A 25,412-nucleotide genomic window follows, 5' to 3' on the forward strand; every position below is an offset into this window, starting at 1 on the left:
TATCATTTTTAGAGGAATTACTGCCACTGTGGCTAATACTAACTACTTAGTACATATGTATGTACTAGTTATGTGATGCCATTTAATTCTAACAACAAAACTCTGAAGTATGTTATCTGAATCATACAGATAATGATACCAAGAATTATAAAAATTTATCTAGTTACACACATAGGTAAAGCCAGGAGTCAAACCTAAATTTGATTCCAAATCCCATGCTCTGAAGTATGAATAAGTGTTTGCTGAACTTCTTCTAGTCTCCTTTCAGATTCGCTCTTTACCTTTCTCCACCCTACTCTCTAACCCTAGAAACTAGTTTGAATGGAGTTCATCAGGAGACTCCGTCACCTTGGGAGTCCAAGGTGGTTTGTCCCATGGGTAGGATAGGTAGGAAACCAGAGAGAAAGGAGAAGATGAGCGTGCTTTATCCTAGGGCTCCCTCACATCCTGGAATCTTGTGCTACCTGGGACTTCCAACTGAAGATCACTGTTTTTGCCCAGGGGACCCTCTGTATACGTCTGACTCCTAGATGGTGGTAACTGCTCCCTGTCCCCGTCTCTGCCAGGCTCAAGGTGGCACCTTCCCTTGTGGTTTCCCTACATGCAGCCCACAGTTTTGTAATGGGTTCTTTATTAGACTCTCCTCAATTATTCTAATTTGAAAGTGCCATCTGTTTTCAGTTGGCACTAGACCGACATTTAGGAAGTTATTGTTATTATCTGAATGAGAGCTAATGAGAGCTTATTGTGGAAGCAGCAGAAGAAATAAAGGGGATGAAATAGATTCCAGAGTGAGATGAGAAAAATCTGAGTTTTAAGAAGGCTACAAGGAAAGAACAATATTCACTCATAAGATTTGACTTCTATTACAGAACTGAAATGGGTCTCTCTGGTACCTTTTATATTATACCGTATAGAAAAACTCTTAAATTTAATAGCAACATCAGACAAAAGAAGTGGTTCAGAGCCTGGCACCAGAAAGGTTAGGATTTAGGGGAATAGATTTCACTGCTTGTGCTGAAGTCCATGGAGCCGCATTGTTCATTCAGAGAGGGTGGTACCAGATGTCAAGGGGTGATTCAAACAAGTGATTAATGCGAAGTGAGTACAACAAGAGGTAAGAGGTTCCCCTGGCAAGTGGATCAAACAGTAGGGCGTATCAACTGGTCCTGAGGATGAAGGTACACGGTAAGCCTCTGGAGGAAGGTCAGTAAATAACAGGATCCGTACCGTGAGATTCAGTTCAGAGTCAAACTCCAAGGGCCAGAGAGGGGACAAAGGCAAAGGCAACACATGAGCTGCCTGGACAGAACTGCAACAAGAAGGTCATATTGTTGGATTCCTTATGTTTCCTTAAACCACCCCATTGTGCACCAGACTGGAGCAAGGCTGGGAGCGCTGAAGGTCAAGTGGCTCCAACTGTGAGAAGTAAAGGACCATAACACCCCTTTCATACAGCCCAGCTCTGAGGTTTTGTTTTGTTTTGTTTTTAAGTCTGTGATTCCATCATCTGGTCAAAAGCTCTATTTTCGTCTAATGTTTCATAGTAGCAACACTCTGGTGCATTTGAGGAAGCATCTGTGTTCCTCATCAGTATCTCACAAGTTGAAGAATATAAAGTAGTACAGGCATAAAACTATTGCCTTACTAAATTGGTTCCTACTGAGATTTCTTTTGATGGTGTTAAAAAAATTCAGGAAACAATATTTTCAACATATTCTGTGGGGTTTAAGGTATTTTGATTTACAGTCTCCAAGGACAATATATAGAAAATGACTCCACAAATTAACACAATTACTTAAACCAAATGGATAAGAATGATGGCACTGTAATAATAATCTTTTATAAAAAACGTTTTATAGGAGATAAAATATAGACGGTCCCTTTGACTTAAACAGCTGCTCTATTAATCATTGTGGCATAAATGATAGAGGTGAAGAGTTTACACTTCTTTTCTTTGTGTTGAACATTCTGATACACGGGTGTCTAATGTGACAAGGAAAGATAACATAATGAATATCTTACTGCGCTTGAATGAACATTAAAAAAAATGACTGACACTGTATTTTGTTCCAGGTAGGAATAAAAAACAAGCAGTTCCTGGCCGGTGATACTCCAGTTAAGGGTGTCTGACTGACAGCATCTTGGCACCAGCATTGAAGGAAGTGATGGGCTTCGGTTCTAGGTGAGTACAGTTCTCCAAGTCATAATGGGTGCATCTTTCTGACTCTTACCTACGGAACTCAGAAGATAACTCCAGCAAGATTCTTACCCTCTCAAAATACTGGGCTACTGCATTTCTTCAAAATATTATAGTTGTAAAATCGTATCGTACTTTAAAGTCAGAGGATATATTTTTTTCCTCTTTAAGTGGTCAAACAGGTAACTATGAATGGGGTTTCTTTCTGAGCTGGGTGTCAAAATGCCTGAACTACAAGTAGAATGCAAGATGAAATTTCATAGTGTTTGGGGGTTAAGGAGGGAAGCCTATTTCTAGAAGTGACCCAAGTGGGAACAAAGTTATCATTAAAAATTGCAAATTGACACATTGTTCTGTAGCCTTCTTAATGACAGGCACAGGAGGGCTGAGTTAGCCTTGAGGACTCCAGATTTTGTCGCTTCCAAAGTCATGCAATTCGAGCAGGCAGATAATCCAGTAACTCCAAAGACTCCTTGACTTCTGGTTTCTAAATGACAAGAGATCAGAAGTAGGGGTCAGACATACCCGTATTCTAATTATGATTCTCCAAGTATGTACATTCATGAATTCATAAGCCAGAAGGTATGCATCACATAGGGACCTCAATATGAAGCTTATGTGGGCTGAGTAGAATAGGCTATAGATTTAAGGAATGGGAGACAAAATTACACAGCTTAATTTTTTAAGTTTGCAAGACTTACATACTAGGCCAAGACACATGTTATTTTAATTCACATTTAATTTCTGCCTTCCACAGATTTAAATATTAATAAAGAAGGTAAGCTAATTAAGTCTACAAGGACAAGCACTATCAAAAATATATAAAGAATATGCAGTAAGTACTTAGTCTACTTACCAAATATGTAATAATTCTCCTTTTGTCACGGCAATTCTGTATCTAGTGACAATGTAAAGGAAAAAAATAAGGAATATCTGAAAAGATATGAGCAAAGGTTGTTTCTCATAGTCTGTCTTAATAGCAATGAAAATGATAAACAACCAAAATACTTAATTATAAAATAGATTTTTGTTCAAATTGTGAAATTCTATAGAACTATTAAAATGATTTAGAATACTTGTGAAAGAAGGAATAGGCATATTTTTAAATTTATAAAAGCAGGTTAAAATGTCTTTAAGATAACATTTGTGTGTTTCTATAGAAGAGGCAGAAGGAAAGACACCTATATGATTTTTTCATTTTTGTTCTTTAACTTTTTTTTCTGATGTTCTCGTACTGGATGTTTTTCCTAAAATCAGAAAAAATTACAACTTAACATTGAAATTTTTTTCACAAGAAAATAGGATTGTAGAAGAATAAGGTCCTGAAAAAGTAGCATATCTTTTCAGAGATTAAAAATGAGGTTATGAAACAGAATTGGAGTAAAATCCTATATTTGAGTAAAATGTATATCTATATAGATAACAAAACAGAATTTGGGTAAAATCCCGCATTTGTATTTTTTTAAAAGAACATATATGTATATTTTTTTAAAAGAACATATGTACATGTTATGTATTTATAAAAATATACAACTTTTTTTTGTTTAAATAAAAGAGTTTAGGAGAGTCAAGATAATTCCTATTTAATAAATGTGTAAAGTCCCCAAAGAAAGATTGAAATTTGAGTAGGGCCTTGAAGGTTAAATATACAGAAACGTTCTTTCATTAGTATTAATAACAAAATTCGACCTGTTGAAATGGCTAAGAGTATATTTTATGCTTACTTGTATTGCACTACTTTTCATTTTGTAGAAAATTATAGTATAAGTGATACACATTGAATGAATTTGAATATTGATATTTGTTTCAAGCTTAGAATAATCAATTTGATGAACTAAATGCTATCTTTTATTACACACTGACACTTTGTAAATACTACTACATTTTTAACAAAAATTACATTAGTGTGTGATTAATTATAATATGAAAATATTGACCAAATCTTTGAAAGTTAGTTATATTTCATTACCATAGTCTTCTGCAATTCTTCTTTATCTGACTTCAGTGATGCATAAATAGGTGTATATTTATCTCAAAAAAAAAGAAAAGAAAAGAAAAGAAACAACTCTAATTTCTTATGTGAACATTTCATTTTAAAACTAAATTTTGTGAAGATTAGAAGTGGTGTCCCCTTTCACAGACTTCTCTGTGCCTGTCTTTCACAGAGACTATGGTTTCCAAGTCCGTCCTTTGCTCTTTTTATTTTCTCTGTATATTCTGCTTGGACGATCACATATGCCCATGGCTTTAATATTCCCAAATTTAGTACTCTAAACCCACACTCTGATTGTCCACTAGAGCAATATACCAAATGAACCAGAGGTATCATTCTCACCTAGGCTATGACTTTTTCCTTTAGATTCCTCTTTAATGTGGTCTCCTCTTTCTACCTTGCCCAGTGTCAAATCTGAAACGTAAAATCCTGCTTATAGGGAAGGATGTAGAAGGAGGTGCCCAAATTGACTGAGTAGGCCTGAATTATCCTTAATGGGCAGGAGAAAGGAGAAGTTTGTTAATGTCATTAACATATGAATAACAATAATAATTTAAAATTTTCTCCCTTTTTTTTCCCCATTACCTGTGAACTTATTCTTGGTAACTCCTCATCATTCTCATATCAGTGCTTCTCCCCACAATATGCACATTATAAATGCATGACCTGACATTAAGTTGAAATGAGAACAATGTGTAAAATGGTAGTTACCAACATGGGTGCGAGGGGACAGATTTGTACTGGTTGACCGTGACTCAAATCTCTACTCTGCCATGAGCGAGTTATGCAGTCCAGAGTCTACCATTCTCTTTAAGCCTTTGAGTCATAAATTATTCATTCTAAATTGTTCCAATTATAAAGTCGACTAATACAGTGTTTGTGGAAAACAGTCTATAAATGTTTAAGTACTTTGTTGGTGTGAGCATGGATTGTTACCAATCATCAAGAATAGATACAAATTACCAAAATACTCACGCGTGTGTATATGTATATTTGTGTATGCACATAGAAAAACAGACTACTTCCATTGAAGTAGTAGGATTAGTTGTTTCTGCCATGAAATCTCAGCTTTTTGGTAAAATATCTTCAAGTAGGCATTTTAAGAGAAAGTTTCTTCCTTTTTACTTTAATGTGTGTGGCCTGCCCATCAAATCAGCACAGTTCAGTAATTCGGGAGGTGTTCTCTCTGCCCTTTGATCACAAAGGGAATTCAGTTAGGGATAAAATCCCAAGATAATGAGCTGGGCAACACAAAGCAACTTCCTCTTATGAAATCCACTCACAAAATAAATGTGGTATGAAAATTAAAGATACAGAATATTAGGATAGCATTGATTCATTGATCTGGAAATAATTTCCAACCATATAATATTAATAACATGCCATGACGTGAAATTTAGGCTGCAGTGAACATCACACAGCAACAAAAATTATTTAATATTGCCAACAACTGTAGTAATGTTGAACGTTAACAGTTGAAATTACATTTGCTGAAGTACTGAGAATATTTTGCAAACTATAACATAAGAAATTGTCAGGAGATGAGAATTTGGTCAGATGAGTCAGTATTCATTAGACATTAAATAATATACGCCTAGAGTAAATCAAAATACATTTCATGTTGGTTGCACTGAAACCACTCGGAGTTCCAAATAATGTATAGTAAAATGTGGGAGAATTAGCTCACCACAGACCAAAACTCTCAACTGGATTTTGCATGTGTGTCCTTTATTCACATATCTCAAGAAGATGCAATGACCTGAAAATCGACCACAGCTAAGAAAGAAAGAAAGAAAGAAAGAAAGAAAGAAAGAAAGAAAGAAAGAAAGAAAAGACTCTCAAAAATGATGATTGTCAATAATTAAAAGTTGTGATCAGTCAAAAATGTTAAGCATCTACACATCCATTATATTCCCCACAGGTCTAGGGAGATACAGACATTAAAGTGTTTCTACCTTCAAGTAATGATTCTCTGTGAGAGGAAATAAGCTATACATAGACACCACTAAAGAGTATGTCGTTATGTAAGTACATATCATACATATTTAGACAACTATTAGTGTCAGATGCCAAAAGATGAGGAGAGATCAAGGGCCAATAGCTTTCTACAAACCAATATTTGATTTGTGTTTCATCAACTGAGAAGATTTCTTGAAGGAAGTTGAATTTGATAAGTTAAATGAATGATGTGCAGGCTGGGAATGGCATTGTAGAGGGAGGGGGCAATTTATATGTAAACAATGACTTTGAATATAGAGAAGACAAAGAAAAGGACAGCTAGCAATTTTTGTTGTAATAAAGGGTGACAGTACTGGAAAGAAAAGGATAGAGATTAATTTTGGTGGTCTTTAATGTTAGGCCAAGGAGTATGCTCTTAATTTTGTGGTCCCCTTCCAGTGATCTTTGAACTTTACATTGTAATGGACCCAATACCATTGCAAGTACAGATGCTTGCAAAATCTTGTTCTAACTTAAAGTGGAAATACTTGAGATCTTATACTAGTGGAATATGTAATAGTTGTTACCAATCTGTTAAATTCAGAGCAGTGCGAGTCAATAAGCAAAACTTACCTCTGAAAGCATATAAAATAGAAAACTTACAACGTTTTCTTACAACCTTTAAATACCTTTAATTTCCACAGCAAAGATTATTGGTCTCAAGGTTTCAAAATCAACAGCACTTGGAACTACCAAAACTAATCTTGGTACATTACAACAACTTTTTACCATTTGTAATAAACAGAAACTCAAATTCATGATGACATAATGCTGAAAAGGTGTAGATTAAAATGCAAATTTTATGATACCACACAGATACTCAGTAATCATTATCTTTTTTTTTTTTTAAGTTTTATTTATTCCTTTTAGAGAGGGGGAGGGACAGTGGGAGAGGGAGAGTCTCAAGCAGACTCGGTGCTGAGGGCAGAGCCAGACAGGGCTGGATCTCATGACCCTGATCTCATGACCTGAGCTGAAATCAAGAGCCAGATGCTTAACCATTGACTGAGCCACCCAGGTGTTTCAAAAGAGTGTTCTTAAGAATGTGGTTCATGTTGTCATCTGCTGAATGTTTGGAGGTGGGGAAATGAGAACTGATAAAAGAAAACACAGTATTTCTATGTAATGAAAACAATGCTTCTTAAAAAAGTTAACGTGAGGTGAAGCAGCTAACTTTCTGGTTATTCAAAAAGGTAAATCAGGGGCACCTGGGTGGCGCAGTCGTTGAGCGTCTGCCTTTGGCTCGGGGCGTGATCCCGGCGTTATGGGATCGAGCCCCACATCAGGCTCATCCGCTGGGAGCCTGCTTCTTCCTCTCCCACTCCCCCTGCCTGTGTTCCCTCTCTCTCTCTGTCAAATAAATAAATAAAATATTAAAAAAAAAACGTAAATCAATCTCCTTTGAGGATCCTTTATATCATATAGAACGTCCTTCAGTGTTCTTTACAGAATATAAGACTTTAAATACAAAAAAATCAGCAGTTCCCCTAGATCTATGACAGATGCTATAGATGTTTATATTAAACTCAGACCTTAATAATAGTAGACGGTAAATATACAAAAATTACTCTTAAGGCAATTTTTTTTTATCCTAATGAGAAGAATTTCCTTATGTTTTTAGGTATCGCTTGAGCAGTTATTCCTTTATGTGAAAGAATAAGTGATCTTTACCATTAAATTTTTTTATTATATCTTAGATATGTGATAAAGTACTTTTTTGGTTGTCGTTGCAATATGCTGTTAACAGTTAAATACCACCATCTGTAGTACAGACCAGTATATACCAGTTCCTGAAGTCAAAGGTATTGCTACTCAATTCTGGCAACTTAGAAATTAGAATGAGCATATTAGACCTATGGAAACTGACATTTATCACCAGCAGTAGAGATCATTATCATATACTCTGGGTAGGAATTGAAAGCAGGGACAGGATGTGCTTCATTTTCAAATATATTTTTCATATTAGAAATAACTGATTTTTCAAAGGTTAGAGGAATTTGTGGTGTTCCTATCCTTGCACTGAAAGCTGCAGAACTCTATAGCTGTCAAATTTCTCTCAGTGAATCCTAACTTTTTAAAGCAATTGTTTTAAGAGACACAAAAACAACAAAAGCATCTTCTGGCTTCTTTGAAATTTATTTTGATGGGAGATGGTTTTCCTTTCAAAAGTATGTCATATGTAACACTGGACAAATATTTCTTTTCCAAAAAAATTACAAAAAAAATTCGAGCAGTGGACCTCGCTGTATAATGATCAGTGTACTCTATTTTTAAAATAGCTTCGGGGCGCCTGGGTGGCACAGCGGTTAAGCGTCTGCCTTCGGTTCAGGGCATGATCCTGGCGTTATGGGATCGAGCCCCACATCAGGCTCCTCTGCTGGGAGCCTGCTTCTTCCTCTCCCACTCCCCCTGCTTGTGTTCCCTCTCTCGCTGGCTGTCTCTATCTCTGTCAAATAAATAAATAAATAAATAAATAAATAAATAAATAAATAAATAAATAAAAATCTTTAAAATAGTTTAAGGGAGCGCCTGGGTGGCTCAGTTGTTAAGCATCTGCCTTAGGCTCAGGGCGTGATCCTGGCGTTATGGGATCGAGCCCCACATCAGGCTCCTCTGCTGGGAGCCTGCTTCTTCCTCTCCCACTCCTCCTACTTGTGTTCCCTCTCTAGCTGGCTGTCTCTATCTCTGTCAAATAAATAAATAAATAAATAAATAAATAAATAAATAAATAAATAAATAAATAAAAATCTTTAAAATAGTTTAAGGGAGCGCCTGGGTGGCTCAGTTGTTAAGCATCTGCCTTAGGCTCAGGGCGTGATCCTGGCGTTATGGGATCGAGCCCCACATCGGGCTTCTCTGCTGGGAGCCTGCTTCTTCCTCTCCCACTCCCTCTGCTTATGTTCCCTCTCTCGCTGGCTGTCCCTCTCTCTGTCAAATAAATAAATAAAATTAAAAAAAAATAAAATAGTTTAAGCAATTTTAGAGCACTACAAAGTGTTCTACTTCTTAAAATTGCTTTGATTCTTAAAGATAGAAACTCATGATCTAGCAATCAAATAGTATTAAAAGACTTGCAAGAGCAACAGAATCACATCTTGCTCCATATCTGTTTCTGCTATAGTCACAGCGAATAGAGAACAAAGTTAAACTCTCCTCTATTGGTAGTTACCTTATTTTTAATTTAACATGTTTACATTATCTTGATTAATTTTAAACATTACCTATTAACTTCCTGTTGTGATACTTACGCAGGATGAAGACAGGCACCCCAGTCACAAAACTTCTTTTCCACTATCTACTCAATGTACTGAATCAAATTATTTTAGGGAAATCAACATTCAATGTTTAAATCATGATTATACAAATGTTGCTTTCTAGGTTTCCAACTTTTTAGCCTAAGATGCTTTAATTTTCATAGTTTCTAAGATTATTAATGACTTTTTCAAATTTCAAATGCACAAAACGATGAGAATACTTGAGACCTCCATTATTTATGTTGTGATTACACCCCTCCACCCTTCCATCCTTTACTCCCATCTCGGTGCTGGCTCTCTGAGCCTCCCTGCCTCTGCTTTTCTCTTGTGGATTTCTTGTAGATTCCTTCCTCCTTCTTGATGATTATGAAAACATCACTCCAATGCCAGCCTGATATCCCTCTTTTTTACTTCTCTGTGCTGCTTTGTTTCCCTTTTTTTTTTTTTTTTTAAACAATAAGCCCTTAGGATTTTTGAAATTTATGGCAATGTGCCTTCGTGTGGGGCTAATTTCGTTTTGGAGACAATATTTTTTTGTGCTAAAAATTTAATTTCTTTAGTTTCATCTTAGCTGTCATGGGTTTCTCTTTTTATTAGGTAGCTATTGGACCTTCTGGATTACTCTTTTCTTATCTTTAAAAAAATCGTCATTTTTTTTTCTTAGATTTGCTCTTTGGGAAATTTCCTTGACTTTATCTTATACTTTCCTTGGATTAAAAAAAATCCTTTTACTCAGAAAACAAAAATTGAAACACAGAAAAAGGTTGTTGGCAGTGGGGAAAAGTTCAAGGACTACTCTGAGCCTTTTACCTAGACTATCTATAGTTAACATTTGTGTCTTAGCTTTCTATCTCTGTATACTTACACACCCATGCTGTATCAATCTATGTTGTTTTTTCCCCTTAATCACTTGACAGTAGCTAGCATGTTTCATTACCCTTCACCCTCTGAATACTTTAGTCTGTGCTTCCTTAGAACAAGGATATTCTTTTACATAATTACAGTAGGGTAATTAGCTTCAGTAAATGTAACATTTATTTAATACTTTGATATTCCAATTTTATCAACTGAGCTGCTAATTCATAGTATGTTTTTATTCGAGTATGGGATATAGTCTAGAATAATGTATTGCATTTCCTCGTGTTAAACAACAAATGGAGGCATATTAAAAATTTGGAGTTTATTTGAAGAAAAATCTGTTCAAATTGGGCAGCACCAAACACGAAGTGGTTAGGAACACTGTACCAACAGGAGCTCAAGAATAGACATTTGCAGAGAAAAGCAAAATAGGGAAATTTTTGATTGGCTATAGCTGAAAGCCTATTGACAGCCCATTGTATCTGATGTTTTGTTGGTTTCTAAGTTTTATTTATCATACTTTTAAGTTTTGATAACTTTTTTGATTATAGCACACTTTCTTATTCTATATCACTGATTACAGTGACTCCCCCCTCCCCCGTTTTTTAACTCCCTATATTGTCTGTTTATTATCAGTCCTTTTGGGGTGTTACCATCTCAGCTGTAGGTCTCAGTAAAGTGGCAGTTTTCCTCAAATGACCGACCTTTTGTTCTCCATTTGTATAAAGTGCGGTCTTTGAGTAGGAGTTGGGGTAATATAATTTGGCTGCTCGCGTTCTGGAAACCAAGCAAGGGAAGTGGGTTACAGGTTCCTTGATTAAGTATGTCCACTTCAAATAAGAGCTCTGTCCAAAATCAAGTGTACCAGGTTTAATTTCTCCAGAGAATAGACTTAGAATTGGGGATTTGAGGGTAGGGGATGACAGGAAACGGAGAAGTAATTGCAGCTGTGGGGGATGAGAGAACAACCACATTAAAATTTTACCAATTTTCCCCCTTTTAGAATTGCATCTCACCCCTGCCTTCTAAAGCACCGTTATTCTGAGAGCTGGGCCGCTAGCAGGTTCCGTGGGTGCTTAGCTGACTTCTCGCGGTACTCCGCATTGTGAGCGCCTGGGCAGCACCTTCTAAGCGCTGCTACGTCAATCATCATTCCTCTGCTTTCTACCTTTCACAATGTATTGAAGTATACAGTACAGTGATGAAGGGTATGACTCTGAAACCAGACTCTGAAACCAGACTGCCTGGGCTTGCTGCTTGCTGAATACTTGATCAGCAATTTGCCTAATGTTTCTGCACCTCTATTTTCTCACTTGTAAACAGGAGCTGGTGGTAGGGATGTTACAGGTAGAAAATGAGAACAGTGCCTGCACACAGCAAGGTTGATAGCAGCTGACACTATCACTGTCCTCTCTCTTCCACTAGTATCTCCATTTTTCTTCCAAGCTCCTATTTTTTGATCAGCCCTTAGTTCACTTTTTTGTTGTTGTTGTTGTTTTTTAATGATTTTTGGTGTCTTTCGAGGTTTGAGGGAGGAAAAGAGATTAATAACTGGGGTTAATTCATCAGTTTTTGGTTTTATCTTAATAATGCTCTGACTTATTATTATTATCATTATTATTTTTACTCTGGAATAACCTTTTTTGTGTGATGACTAAGCTCTCCTAGCACACTTTTATTTTATCTTAAGAATTAGAACGAGAGCTTTTAAAAAACACCCAGGTTAATTTTAGGATTTCATTTATCTATATGAAAATTACCCATTTTCTTTTATTTTAAAATGTATATTCTTATTTATTTTAGAATTATATGTGTGAAGTGTCCTAAAATCTTATGTCATTGATTACCATGATTTTGAGACATTGGTACTATCTGTATGAGAACTTATATACAGGATGATCTAAGGACACATTCCCAATTAATATTATAATATAAAACTTTACAAAAAGGCATTCTTATTTTACCATGTATAACCTATTAAACAGGCAATAGAGTCCTTATCTTCTGTGCACCAATATTTATGTTATAGAAATTCAGTTATTTAAATATTTATAAAATGAGAGTTGAGAGCAGCACTTTTGAAAAGCAGTTAATAATGAACAGACATCAAGGGAGCTATCATTATAACAGCAAAGTGCTTTGCAACTCCAATAACTTCAGTGGTGCAGAAGCAGGCCATCAAATTTAATTAAAAGCAGTCAAAAATAAACTGAGAAATTGAACTGTAAAAAGCTGTCCTTTGCCAGGAGCTGAAGGCAGAAAGAAAGCAAGGGAGAGCCTTGAAAGTAGTAATGAATTGATAAGCCTTACTGCCTGCAACTTGTAATGCACTCTGTCAGATTTTAGTTTCAGTTAAACTAGATTAATAGGGCAATCACTGATTCTCTATCTTAAATCCTTCTTCGTCATCCCGCCATTATAGGCTCCCATGATAGATGGAAGCCTGAGTGGGTCAAAATTTCAATTCATTTCTCTGCTCAATCATTTTTTAAATAATGCTGGCATCTACATTTGCTGGACACCAGCATTCTCTGTGATCTTTAAAAGCAGAAATAAATTTAGTGAATGACAGGCTGCAGCCTTCATTTCCAAAGAGGCTTAATTCCTTTTTATTCAACAGAGCTAGAAATCCCCTGGAATGTGAGCGATTGACATCTCTTTCTACCACTAGGGGCTACCATAGTGAAGTGAATGATAAAGAGAAGATTACAAATTTATTGTTGCTTTAAACGCTCAGATTAATGTGAATCTGCAGAAACAGTACCACAAGGACAAAAACAATTTGCCCTCGATCATTTTATTTTTATAATAATGTTCTTTAATGAAGCTAAAGCCTTCCTGCTGTGACCTTATTATGTTTTTCAACATCAGTGAGAAATAGATTCCTGTGAATTGTAAGAGAGCTCATGAAACAGCAGGGATATTGAAATAGAGGATCAATTACTTTTTTGCAGTAATTTTGAACTTGAAATGGCTATAGCACAGCCTCTGTAGACAAGAAGACAAACCAGCTTATTGAAAAGCAAATTATACAGATCACCAAATGCTGAGATAGGCAAACCGTTATTTTCTACTACCTTTCAACCTGATTACAACACGCTTTAAAGACCAAGCACTCAAGATTACATCGCAGAAGAAGCAAACAGAAACTGAAAGTAGAATTTGTCACCAATTAAATGTAAAATTTTGAAATATATTTAAGAATCCTTCAGAAAATTGATAACATCACTGTTTACAGGTTAAATCTTACTCATTTTGTTCTGAAGAAAGGATGTTTGATTACAGTGGGAACTTAGATGTCCAGATGAGGATGGAAACAGAAAAGTGTATAGATCTTATAAATGCAAAGATCTTTGCATTTAAGAAATATTCTTGTAATTTGTGAAGTGTATCTATATTCATTGTGCCAATCAATCCTGGCAGGGATCCTTATAAGCTCAAACAGGCATTGATACCTTAGAACGGCAGCAGTGAGGAAGCCCGAGGCTCAGACAGGTTAAAAGATTAGCGCCAGGTCATGGCACCTACCTTACCTCTGGCTGGCACCAGCACCTAAGTGATGGACCAGTACTCTCTCCTTTTAATTTTTGCAAGAACCCTCAACTTTGAAAATGCAAATCATTTAGCTGTAATAAAATCATTGTTACCAGAGTATATAATTTCCATTTCCATCTGCTGCATTCAGGCAGGAACTTCTCATTTGTGCTGATATGGGAGTCTCATGGATCAATAGGCCTGGAGAGAATGGAAGTGCTCAGTGTACTTTATCTGAATAACTGTCCTGCAGCACATGCAGGACTTCACAGCAGTCTACAGTGGGGGAATCTGAGATGGCTAGTAATGGGGCAGAGACCCTTCTTCAGAAAAGGGCACGTGAGTTGAAAGCCACATTTATTCCTGGACAGGGACTTTCCTGACTGAAGGGAGATCGGGGTGGGGCTTGGGCAAGACCCTCAATCACCCTGGTCAATGAGATTGATTTAGAGAGATTGAGGGTCAAGAAGATAAAGTCTTGAAGCTATTTAGAAGGAAGAGAAATGAACTTTTAAGATTGGGATCCTGAGAAAACGAAAGAAGTGGAAATAAGGAGATTGGAGAAGTAAGAAAAAGGTGCTATAGTATCAGTGTGAGGAGCAAAGTACTGAGAAATTAGGAAAAAATAGAATTCAAATACTTGTCCATATTTTATATTTTTATAAATCAAATGTTGCTATTGACTTGCGTATTTGAGCTTTCTTAAAAGGTGGTTTTAGTTGTATCACTGGAGTTGATAAAAGGCAGCCAGATAATAGTTTACGTCCTCGATATTGATTAGGATCAATAAGTATGATAATAAAAGTGGCATTCATTGAGTTGTGACTATGTGCCAGATACTTTTCTAAGAGTTCTACATGTATTATATTGTAAACAGTATAAGTATATTAATTTTTACTCCTATTTTAAATATCAAGTGGTGCCTGGGTGGCTCAGTCGGTTAAGCTTCTGACTCTTGCTCCGGTTTTGATCTCTTGGGTCATAAGTTCAAGGCCTTCTCAGGGCTCCACACTCAACAGGGAGTTGGCTTGAAGAGGTGTCTCCCTCTGCCCCTCCTCACTCTCAAATAAAAAAAATAAATCTTTAAAATAAATAAATATCAAGACAATAGTATACAGCAAGTTTAGCTTACCTAATTAAAAACTGTGAAACTAGGGGTGCCTGGGTGGCTCAATCAGTTGAAGGTCTGACTCTTGATCTCAGCTTGGGTCTCAATCTCAAGGTCGTGAGTTCAAGCCCTGTGTTGGGTTTCACACTGGGTGTGGAGCCTACTTAAAAAAAACTGCAAAGCTATTAAGTGGCAAAGTCAAGAACTTTTAGCTCTATAGCCCTTACCACTTTTGAAGCCATTCCCTTAAAGGAAATAATAATGAATCTCCTTATTTGGACAGTTTTATTTATTTGAATTTTAAAAATAATGTTTGGCAACCTCACAAATTTATTTGAATTTCCAACTAGAATGATATTAATTGAATATGCCCAGAATATTTTGGGACAAAGCCCATTTTGCTCTTTGAGATAATGTGAAGAAAACAAAATTTACATTTTTATATTATGGTTATTTCCATATGAAATGCAAGATGTATCCAGCAGCACTCTGTGACCTTATATAAGAATTGTTGCCATGATGTACAGAGATATAGTACAAAAGGCTTTATTGTACATGTTAAGCATAGACTTCAGCTGCAACCACCTATTGGTTATAAACTATCCTATTACTGAGAACTTCATATATGTCAGCTATGTGTTTGCATACGTACAGGTGATCTATGTTCCATATTTGTGAATTTGCCTACTACCAGTGCTAAAATTTATTGGTGACCCTAAAGTCAATGCTCATGGAACTTCCATGGTCATGCACAGACATGCAAAAGAGCAGTGAAAATCTGAGTTTCCCTGCACACTTTCCCAGCTAAAGTGGAGAAGGTAATGCTCTGCAGTTTTGCTTATATTTATAAACAAGTGTCCATTTCACACTCTACCTACTGCTATGTTTCCTTTTTGTTGGATTTTACAGTGTCTTCCCTGTTTAAAAATAGCCCCCAAATGTAGTACTGAAGTTCTGTCCTTTCTTAAGTTCCAAGATAGCTGCGATTGGCTTTATGGAGAAGCTACATGTGAAAAATAAGCTTCATTCAGGTATGAATCAGAGTGCTGCCAGCTACAAATTCAACGTTAGTGCGTTAACAATGTATATGAAATAAGGTATCCTGAAACAGAAACACAAAGTAAGGTTATGTCTTGAATGGTTGAAAATATTGTGACTGAAGCCGGCAGGAACCGGATCCTGTATTTGCCCTAGGAGGAATGCTTCAGTGCTCACCAATTGATTACTCCCTGTGACTTCATAAAACCTAACTCCTGTGAATAATCCTGGCCAAAACAGAACATCTCATTGCAATCCTTCCCAATCTGTATATCTTTCCAAATTATTTTTCCAAATTATTTCTGTCATCAAGTCAAAGCCTGACTCTATTTACTCTATGGAATCTCTTGTAAATTTACTTGCTGGAAGAATATATTATCTATCACTTAAAATGATAGTGTCATCTTCAAAATATTTCCACTTAAATTATATAATAATCCTGATATCTGTCCAACAAGAACTGTGAATGGGTCAAAAGAGAGCCATTTCTCACAAAACTAACTTCTTGATGTATGATCAACATTCTGATATTAAGAAGAAAGGAGGGGGGGAAGGAGGGAAAGTAATTGTTAGATAAGACCCAGAAGAAATGAGAGTGAATAAAATCCAAGGTGTGTGTATAGATGTTGGCCCCAGAAAGGAAGAAGGCTTTTTTCTGAAGACAGAAGGGGAGAGAGGAAAACGAAGGAAGGGATAGGAAATGATATAGAAAACAAACAAAACTTTGAGAGGAGAAAACCTACAGGTGGTTAGATTTACTGGTATTTAATTTTCAAAACTAAAAGATGGGCAAAGTCATTTGCAGATGTGTTACTTATTGGACACCCTACTATACAAAACGTTGCTTGGAACTGGAAACATAGCAAAGGTGAATTAAACACATTGCATACCCTTGTGAGACTATGATCTCATGCGAGATGAAAGAAATTATACAAACCATTGTATCACATTACACATTAGCCTATAGGCCTAAGAAAATACAAATAAAAGGCTATTGGAACTTTCCTGGAAATAAAAGGAAATGTCTTTTCATAGCTCCGAAGCTAATAAGTGAGTTAAAAAGCCTGTAAATGAAAGTGTATGTTCAGAAAGTTAACGCCTTTGTGATGGCTTATTGTATGCTCTCTTAAAACTTGAGAACAGTGAAAATGCTTGTGCATCTTCTGTATTATTTGTAAATGCTCTGTGATTATAAAAAGCTGATGAATTTTGCGGATTGTACTGAAATGGGGGAAAAGCATTGAGCTATATGAAAATTACTTAGGAAACCATGTGAGCTGCTAAGATTGTTTTCCTCCTTGTAGAGTCTATTCTTCGCAATTCATTATAGTGTATTTTACCTTAACATGTATATCTATAAATCAAACCTACTGGCTTTATTTCACAATAATTTATTTAAAAGGAATATATGGTATTACTACTTTTATTAACTCTCTTTTTAAATATATCATTTTGGAAAAAATGGAAGGTACAAATAGGTGATAACATAAAAATATTTCTGTTAATACTTAGATAACTGAATAACAGATTACATATGGATGTTTTCTTTATGTGTATGTATGTAAATATGTATATGTTTTCATATCATCCATCATCCTTGCATTAATATGTTTGGGAAGCTTACTCAGCATTACTTCATTTAATTGTTTAGTCATCCCCACTTTATCGATGATAAAAATTAGGCTTAGAAAGGCTAGATAATTTAAGACCCTGTGACTATCACCGTGGCATAGCCTAGATTTAAACCTCAAGCTACCTGAAACCCATTATCTTAACACAATATATGCTGCCATACTGTATTGCAAGCTATTCTTTTCAATGATAGTATATTGTGAACATATTTCTGTCTTCTACAGTTTATAAAATCCACTGTTCTTAATGATTTTATAAAAATCCATTGTATCAGTTCACTGAATTTTTTCTTCTTCTTTTTTTTAAATTTAAATTCTAGTATACTTAAAATACAGTGTAATATTCTTTCAGGTGTACAGTATAGTGATTCAGTGCCTCCATACATACACCTGGTATTCATCCCAAGTGTATTCCTTAAATTTTTAAGAAGTCCCTGTTATTAGTATTTCAGTTGTTTCTATTTTTTTTTATTAGAAACAATGTTCTAATAAATATGCGCAAGTGCCTTTGTTAACTTGTGCCCTTATTTACTCAGAATAAATCCCAAGAAGTAGAAGTGGAATTACTAGATGAAAGTCTATGTACCTTTTACCCTGTAAAATTGCCCTTCAGGCAACCATGCTGGTTTAGAGTACAACTAAAACTCCATAGAAGGGTCCCTCTCCCCACACCCTGGCCAGCTCTGGCCATCGGTTTCTTTTAAATCTCCATCAATTATATACAACTGCCTTTAAAACATTTTAAGCTGTGTAACTCTAAAATTTCAAGTGCTTTCAGAAAAATTATATAGGCTGAGGGAAGAATTCCTGGAAGTACCATTTCAGAATGAGCCTTAACCATTTTTTAGAGATTGATTTTTCACCAGCATGGCAATAAATCCAAGCATTTCAGAATAAATAATTTTTATTTCCACTTGTTTGTAGCTCACACCAACAACACTGCATGACTCTGACTTACTAAATGAATGTCCACTCTCTTAATTTAAACAAAGTTAGATTGATTCAATTAAAAAACATCAATCGTTGCCTATAATTTATCATTCCATTAAATTTGTCATTTTATTTTTCACTTAAATGATGTCTTTTCAATGCCAGAATATAGAAGGGAGTAGTAACGGCATTTAGGATTTACTTAGATTCTAAAATAAATCGAACTGTTCTAGTAATATTCTGAATCTGCAAACAGAGAATTAATGAAATAGATAGGATTGCTGAATGAAACAGGGCTGGATCAAACTTGGCCGCCAATGAACATGTATTTCCAAGAGGGAGAATCCGGAATGTAGTGCTTCTCATGTTTGCATAGTCTTGGTAATCTTAATGTTGCTACTTGCCATTATTGGGAAAATCTGTTCTCTTTCATCTAATTTGTAATGTTAGTCAAATGTTGCTTTTATTATTTGGACTATATGATTGATACGCTGGGCATGAAGAGTGCAATTATCTTTAATTCCATTCCCTTTTAGGCGGAGAGATATACAGAATATAGACTGACAACAATTTGAGCCAAGAATCAGACTATCCCAGAAATATATAGTCTCTTAAGTCTTTCTCAAATTTCTGTTGTGAAGGAAAATATAAATGAGGAAATGCTGTGAGAAATTATATCTCATCAATTTCTCTGGTTATCATATATTGCATGTTTAATAAAGCCTGAACTATATTTGGGATCATGACGTATACAGACATTTAATATTACAACTATCCTATTGACACCCTTACCACATTTGTCTTTATTTTAAACTGCAGAAGTGTACTTGATTATTTTCTACATAACAAAACTGTACTTTTTGTGAAACCCAATGGGATTAATTTCTCTCAAGCCTCAATGCCAGATGGCGCTGTGTTTCCTGTGAGACACATGTTTCTAAGTTATGGGTGCCGTATGTCACATAATTAATCCTGTTTTTGAGTAGGCTGCCAGGATGCCCAAACTTAACAATGGTTCAGAAAAGCATCTAAGACCTTATGATATGGGTGGGTAGTATTAACCGCAAGTTGTATTTTTTCTCTCCTACTCTTTCCTTTGGTTATTTTTAGGCCTAGCTTGCATTTCTTTCTAGGCAGCGTCAACTCCCATTGAAAATTATTGGGATATGAGTGGTTTTAAAACAAATTAAATAATTATCTTATTTGAATATTGAGCATATGAACATTTTGATTACTGAATAGTTTGCTAGCTAGAAAAAAGGTGAGGAAAAGTAAGGATATATATTTAGACAGTAATATAAAAACAGTAACCATGCAAAAAAAAAGAGGACATGGAAATTGAAAACAAAAGCAAATAAAAATCAGATTTATAGCTTGAGGCATATATGTGGTCCCAAAAGGGGAGGGGTAGAATAGAAGGTGAAGGAAACTTGATTGTTTTTAAAAGTAGAAAGCAAGAGTTACAACTGAAATGAAAAGACTAGGGAATTCTAGTGGCCAGGCTCTGAGAAAACCCAATCAGGAGAGAATGTCTGTTGACTAGATTATTCCAGATCTTGTTTCCTGAAGCAATGCTCTTGATTGCCAACACATGTCACTTAAAAAGCCTCTAGGCATTGTTTGTCCATTTGGACCTGTAGGGTTGGAAACAGGGACAAGTGACACACACACACACACACACACACACACACACACACACACACACACACACACAATAAGGTGGGGAACAGAATTTAATGTTGTAATTAGTAGGCTTATAGTAAAATATATTAGCTACTTAGAATGCCTGTTCCAGGACAGATTAGACAGGCTGGTGGAGTGAAAACCATCTTCCCTAAATCTTCCCTAAATCATAACCTAATGGTTATGATTGTTTTTTATCTCTTTGTGCTTCTGGAGCTACTCCCAATCCATTTTAGAACAGCGGCATTTGTAGAGGCAAGAGATATGTAGACTCCTGGTTCCATCTTGTAAAATGACATGGCATGATGCAACCAACTGAATACGCCTTCAACTGCTGAAGCTTAAAAATAGAGTAAGAGATGGAACAGGGGAATTATTCAGGCTATATTCTAAGCTTGCCAGTGGAAGCATGTGGTCAAACTTCTTTTTTTTTTATGGTGATTATTACTCCTTTTTGAACATTTTCACTTAACCTCTTTTAACATCACTTTCCCCATTCTATAGAAGGGCATAAATGCAACATTTGGGAAGCATCGAGCACAATCCCTAACAGAGTGCCCTTAAAAAAACAAAGAACACCTTAATTTCTTCTAACTCCAGTTCATAATTTCCAACTCTACCAGATTTGAGAGTGCATGCACGGGGTGGGTGGAGGGCAGAGGGAGAAAGAGAGAATCCTAAGCAGGCTTCACACCCAGAGCACCAGAGACCCACAGGACACTGGATCTCACAATCCTGAGATCATGACCTGAGCTGAAATCAAGAGTTGGACAGTTAACTGACTGAGCCACGCAGGTGCCCCAGCTTACCAGATTTCCTAATTGGCTTTTCTTTAAGAAAGCATTGCATTTAGGAAGAAAAGCCTACAATCCCATAGTCGTAGTACTCCCCAAAGGGAATTACATGGATAACACATTCACTTAGAAATTTAGGGGAATGTATTATTAGGACAGATTCCCAAGGCTTAACAAATTCCCTGGTGTAAGCTAAGAATGTCATTTGGAACTACTGATTCAGTGAACCACATTCTAAGAGTAAACAGAGCTAATGCTTTCACAGTATAATTTCTTAGAACACACATGTAACAACCTTTTTTGTCTACTCTGTAAAGGTTGAAAATTGACCAACCCCTGCCTCTGTAATTGGTTTTCCTTCTCTCTTTAACATCTCCTTCTTTGTCTTCCTCATTCAACTTACTCCGCCATCCTCCCCAAGTTTCTCTCCTGTGCTCTCATTCAGCATTTTCATCTACTTTCCCATCTTCAACTGTGGTCCACAGTAGTTAGATTTTCATTTTTTTCAACTCTTCTCCTAAAATCCAATCTTTATCTCCTACTCCCTGTTTTGCAGTATTTTCCTCATTCCCACCATCTCTTTCAATTTAACAGTGAAACACTAAACTCCTCAAGGAGTTCCTTATTGTACATCAGAAAAGGAAGAGTCTGACACTGTTGACAGGGACAGAACTTGAAGCAACAAATAGGTAAAGGCCATCTCCAAGGGTTCCTTAATACGGATCCAGACCAACATGGTTTCACTGCCAGGCCTGATAGCCAAGCACATTTAAGTCTATATATTGTTGAAAATTGAAAGGAAGTTGTGAAGAAAAAAAAATTATATAACTTTTTTTTAAATGTCATCCTATTCATTATTTTCTTTAAATATTTGAGTAGCTTGGCACATATTTTGAAAAAATCCCAAGAGGAAAGAAAGCTATAGAAGGAAAAATTAGTTTCTTCCCACTTTGCTCTCATCCCCTCAATTCTACTTTCTGAGGTAAACATGTTTTCCAGGTTCCTACACATCTTTTTAAGGTATCTGTGCATAGAAAGCACGTGTGTATGAAGGCACCCTTTTCACAAGTTATAACTGCTGCCTTTGGTGCACATTGTTTTGCATCTATAATCATGTGTTAGAGAAAAAAAAGTATGTATTGACACTTAATGTAGTTTTAGAATAATAGAATAGCTGCAGTTAACATTTGAAAATTGTTTGTGACTTTGGGCCAGGCACTGGTTCAGTCCTGTATATTACTTAATTCTCATAACTCTTCTAAAAAAGTACCATTATTACCTCCTTCTCATAAATGAGCAGACAGAGCCTGAAGAAATGAAACATGCTGTGGAAGCTCACCCCACTGGCATGTGGCCAAGCCATACACTTGGATTCCAGAACCCCCTCTGGTGTCCATCATTCCCCAGGATTACAGGACCCTGGCCTGGGCAGGCTGGGAGGGCGAAGCAGTGAGAAGTTGTTGAATTAGCTAATCTTCAGTAATAACTGTATAAATGGACTTATAGCAAATAGAGAACTTTCAAAGAAGGGATACCTATAAATGAACTGAATATTTTTGCCTGAAAAGGGCTTCATAAGGGCTTTGACGCAGATCTGGAACACTTCATTTTTTTGAATTGTTGTTTTATATTATATTTTAGCTTTTTTGATGGTGATATCATAACTGGAATAAGTTGGAGCAGCAGGAGGCTGAGACAGTGATGAGAGCGAAAATACATTCTCACTCACCAAAGAGGATGGGCACCAAGTGGAAAGATATAAAAAGGACTGTAGAGTTAATTCAGAGTTCTAAGAAAGCTCATTAACTTGCTCTTAATGGTGAACAGCTTTTGTAGAGTGGGGATCCATGGAAGAAGCAGGCCCACATGATATTCAGTTGCAAGGTCCTGCATGCTACAAAGCAGAGAATCAGTTCAGGGAAGAGAAAATACAGTGCAGAAGAAAAGACAAAAGTTAACTACCGAGTGTAAATTGCCCAAGTATAGAAAATCAAGAATCCAGCTTTCTGTTTTCTCTCTTCAAATTGTTTAATATCTTAGAAGCAGAGATTTAAAAATCTTTGCTATATCAAGTTCTTAAAATTATCTTTTTAATTTAAATTTAATTAGCCAAAATATATTACATCATTAGTTTCAGATGCAGAGTTCAGTAATTCATCAGTTGCATATAACATCTAGTACTCATCACATCACATGCCCTTCTTAATGCCCATCACCCAATTACCCCATCCCCCTACCCACCTCACCTTCAGTAACCCTCGGTTTGTTTTCTTATAGTAAGAGTCTCCCATGGTTTGTCTCTTTCTCTGATTTCTCCCCATTCTGTTTTTTCTCCCTTGCCTATGATCATCTGTGCTATTTCTTATATTCCACACATGAGTGCGACCATATGACAATTGTCTTTCTCTGACTGACTTACTTCACTCAGAATAATACCTTCCAGTTCCATCCACGTCATTGTAAATGATAAGATTTCATCCTTTCTGATGGCTGAGTAAATTCCATTCCAATATTTTATATATATCACATCTTCTCAGCTCTTTCCATAGTTTGGCTATTGTGGACATGGCTTCTAAAAACATTGGGGTGCAGGTCCCCTTCTGATCACTACCTTTGTATCTTTGGGGTAAATACCTAGTAGTACAATTGCTGGGTTGTAGGGTTCTTGAGGAACTTCCATGCTGATTTCCAGAGTGGCTGTACCAGCTTGTATTCCCACCAACAGTGTAAGAGGGTTCCCCTTTCTCCACATCCTCACCAACATTTGTTGTTTCCTGACTTGTTAATTTTAGCCATTCTAACTGGTGTGAGGTGGTATCTCACTGTGGTTTTGATTTGTATTTCCCTGATGCCAAGTGATGTGGAGCATTTTTTTCCTGTGTCTGTTGGCCATTTGTATGTCTCCTTTGGAGAAATGTCTGTTCATGTCTTCTGCCCATTTCTTGACTGGGTTTTTTTGTTTTTTGGGTGTTGAGTTTGATAAGCTCTTTATAGATCTTGGATACTAGCCCTTTATCTGATATGTCATTTGCAATTATCTTCTCCCATTCTGTATGTTGCCTTTTAGTTTTGTTGACTGTTTCCTTTGCTGTGCAAAAGCTTTTTAATTTGATGAAGCCCCAAAAGTTCATTTTTGCCTTTGTTTCTCTTGCCTTTGGAGATGTGTTTAGCAAGAAGTTGCTGCATCCAAGGTTGAAGAGGTTGTTGCCTGTGTTCTACTCTAGGATTTTGATGGCTTCCTGTCTCACATTTCTGTCTTTCATCCATTTTGAGTCTATTTTTGTGTATAGTGTAGGAGAATGGTTCAGTTTCATTCTTCTACATGTGGTTGTGCAATTTTCCCAACACCATTTGTTGAAGAGACTGTCTTTTCTCCATTGGTTACTCTTTCCTAATTTATCAAAGATTTGAGGGTCCATTTGCCATAGAGTTGAGGGTCCATTTCTGAGTTCTCTATTCTGTTCCATTGATCTATGTTTCTGTTTTTGTGCCAGTACCATACTGTCCTGGTGATTACAGCAATAGAGCTTGAAGTCCGGAATTGTGATACCACCAGCTTTGGTTTTCTTTTTCTACAATCCTCTGACTATTTGGGGTCTCTTCTGGTTCCATACAAATTTTAGGATTATTTGTTCTAGCTCTGTGAAAAATCTTGATGGTATTTTGATAGGGAATGCACTGAATGTGTAGCTTGCTCTGGGTAGCATAGACATTTAACAATATTTGTTCTTCCAATCCGTGAGCATGGAATGTTTTTCCATTTCTTTGTGTCTTCTTCAAAAGAGTTCTGTAGTGTTTAGAGTACAGATTCTTAAGCTCTCTGGTTAGATTTATTCCTAGGTATCTTAGGGTTTTGGGTGCAGTTGTAAATGGGATCAATTCTTTAATTTTATTTCCTCTGCCTCATTAATAGTGTGTAGAAATGCAACTGATTTCTATGTGTTTACTTTATATCTTGCCACGTTGCTGAATTCCTGTATGAGTTCTAGCAATTTTGGGGTGGAGTTTTTTGGGTTTTCCACTTAAAGTATCATGTCATCTGTGAAGAATGAGAGTTTGACTTCTTCTTTGCCAATTTGAATGCCATTTTTTAATTTATTTATCTATTTATTTATGTATTTATGTATGTATGTATGTATGTATGTATGTATTTATTTATTTATTTATTTATTTATTTATTTATTTATTTATTTATTTTGTTGTCTGATTGGTGAGGCTAGGACTTCTAGTACTATGTTGAACAACAGTGGTGAGTGTGGACATCCCTGTCATGTTCCTCACATTAGGGGAAAAGCTCTGTTTTTCCCCATTGAGAGTGATATTCACTGTGGGCTTCTTGTATATGGGTTTTAGGATATTGAGGTTTGTCCCCTCTTTCCTTACACTGTGGA

General features: G+C 36.2%; 1 protein-coding gene across 13 annotated transcripts in view; it reads left to right on the plus strand.

Annotated features, from left to right (window-relative positions):
- Positions 1-25,412, plus strand: part of PTPRD (protein tyrosine phosphatase receptor type D) — a 2,182,843-nt gene that overhangs the window by 658,964 nt on the left and 1,498,467 nt on the right. For all 13 annotated transcript variants that reach the window (XM_087869643.1, XM_045780711.2, XM_087869649.1 and 10 more), the window contains one exon: positions 2,077-2,185. The gene's annotated coding sequence lies outside the window, so the exon portion shown is untranslated. The remainder of the gene's footprint in view (positions 1-2,076; positions 2,186-25,412) is intronic.

Source organism: Ursus americanus, chromosome 18 (assembly GCF_024610735.1).
Source record: "Ursus americanus isolate L20-20 chromosome 18, mUrsAme1.1.p, whole genome shotgun sequence".
In the NCBI taxonomy this organism is placed as follows: Eukaryota; Metazoa; Chordata; class Mammalia; order Carnivora; family Ursidae; genus Ursus; species Ursus americanus.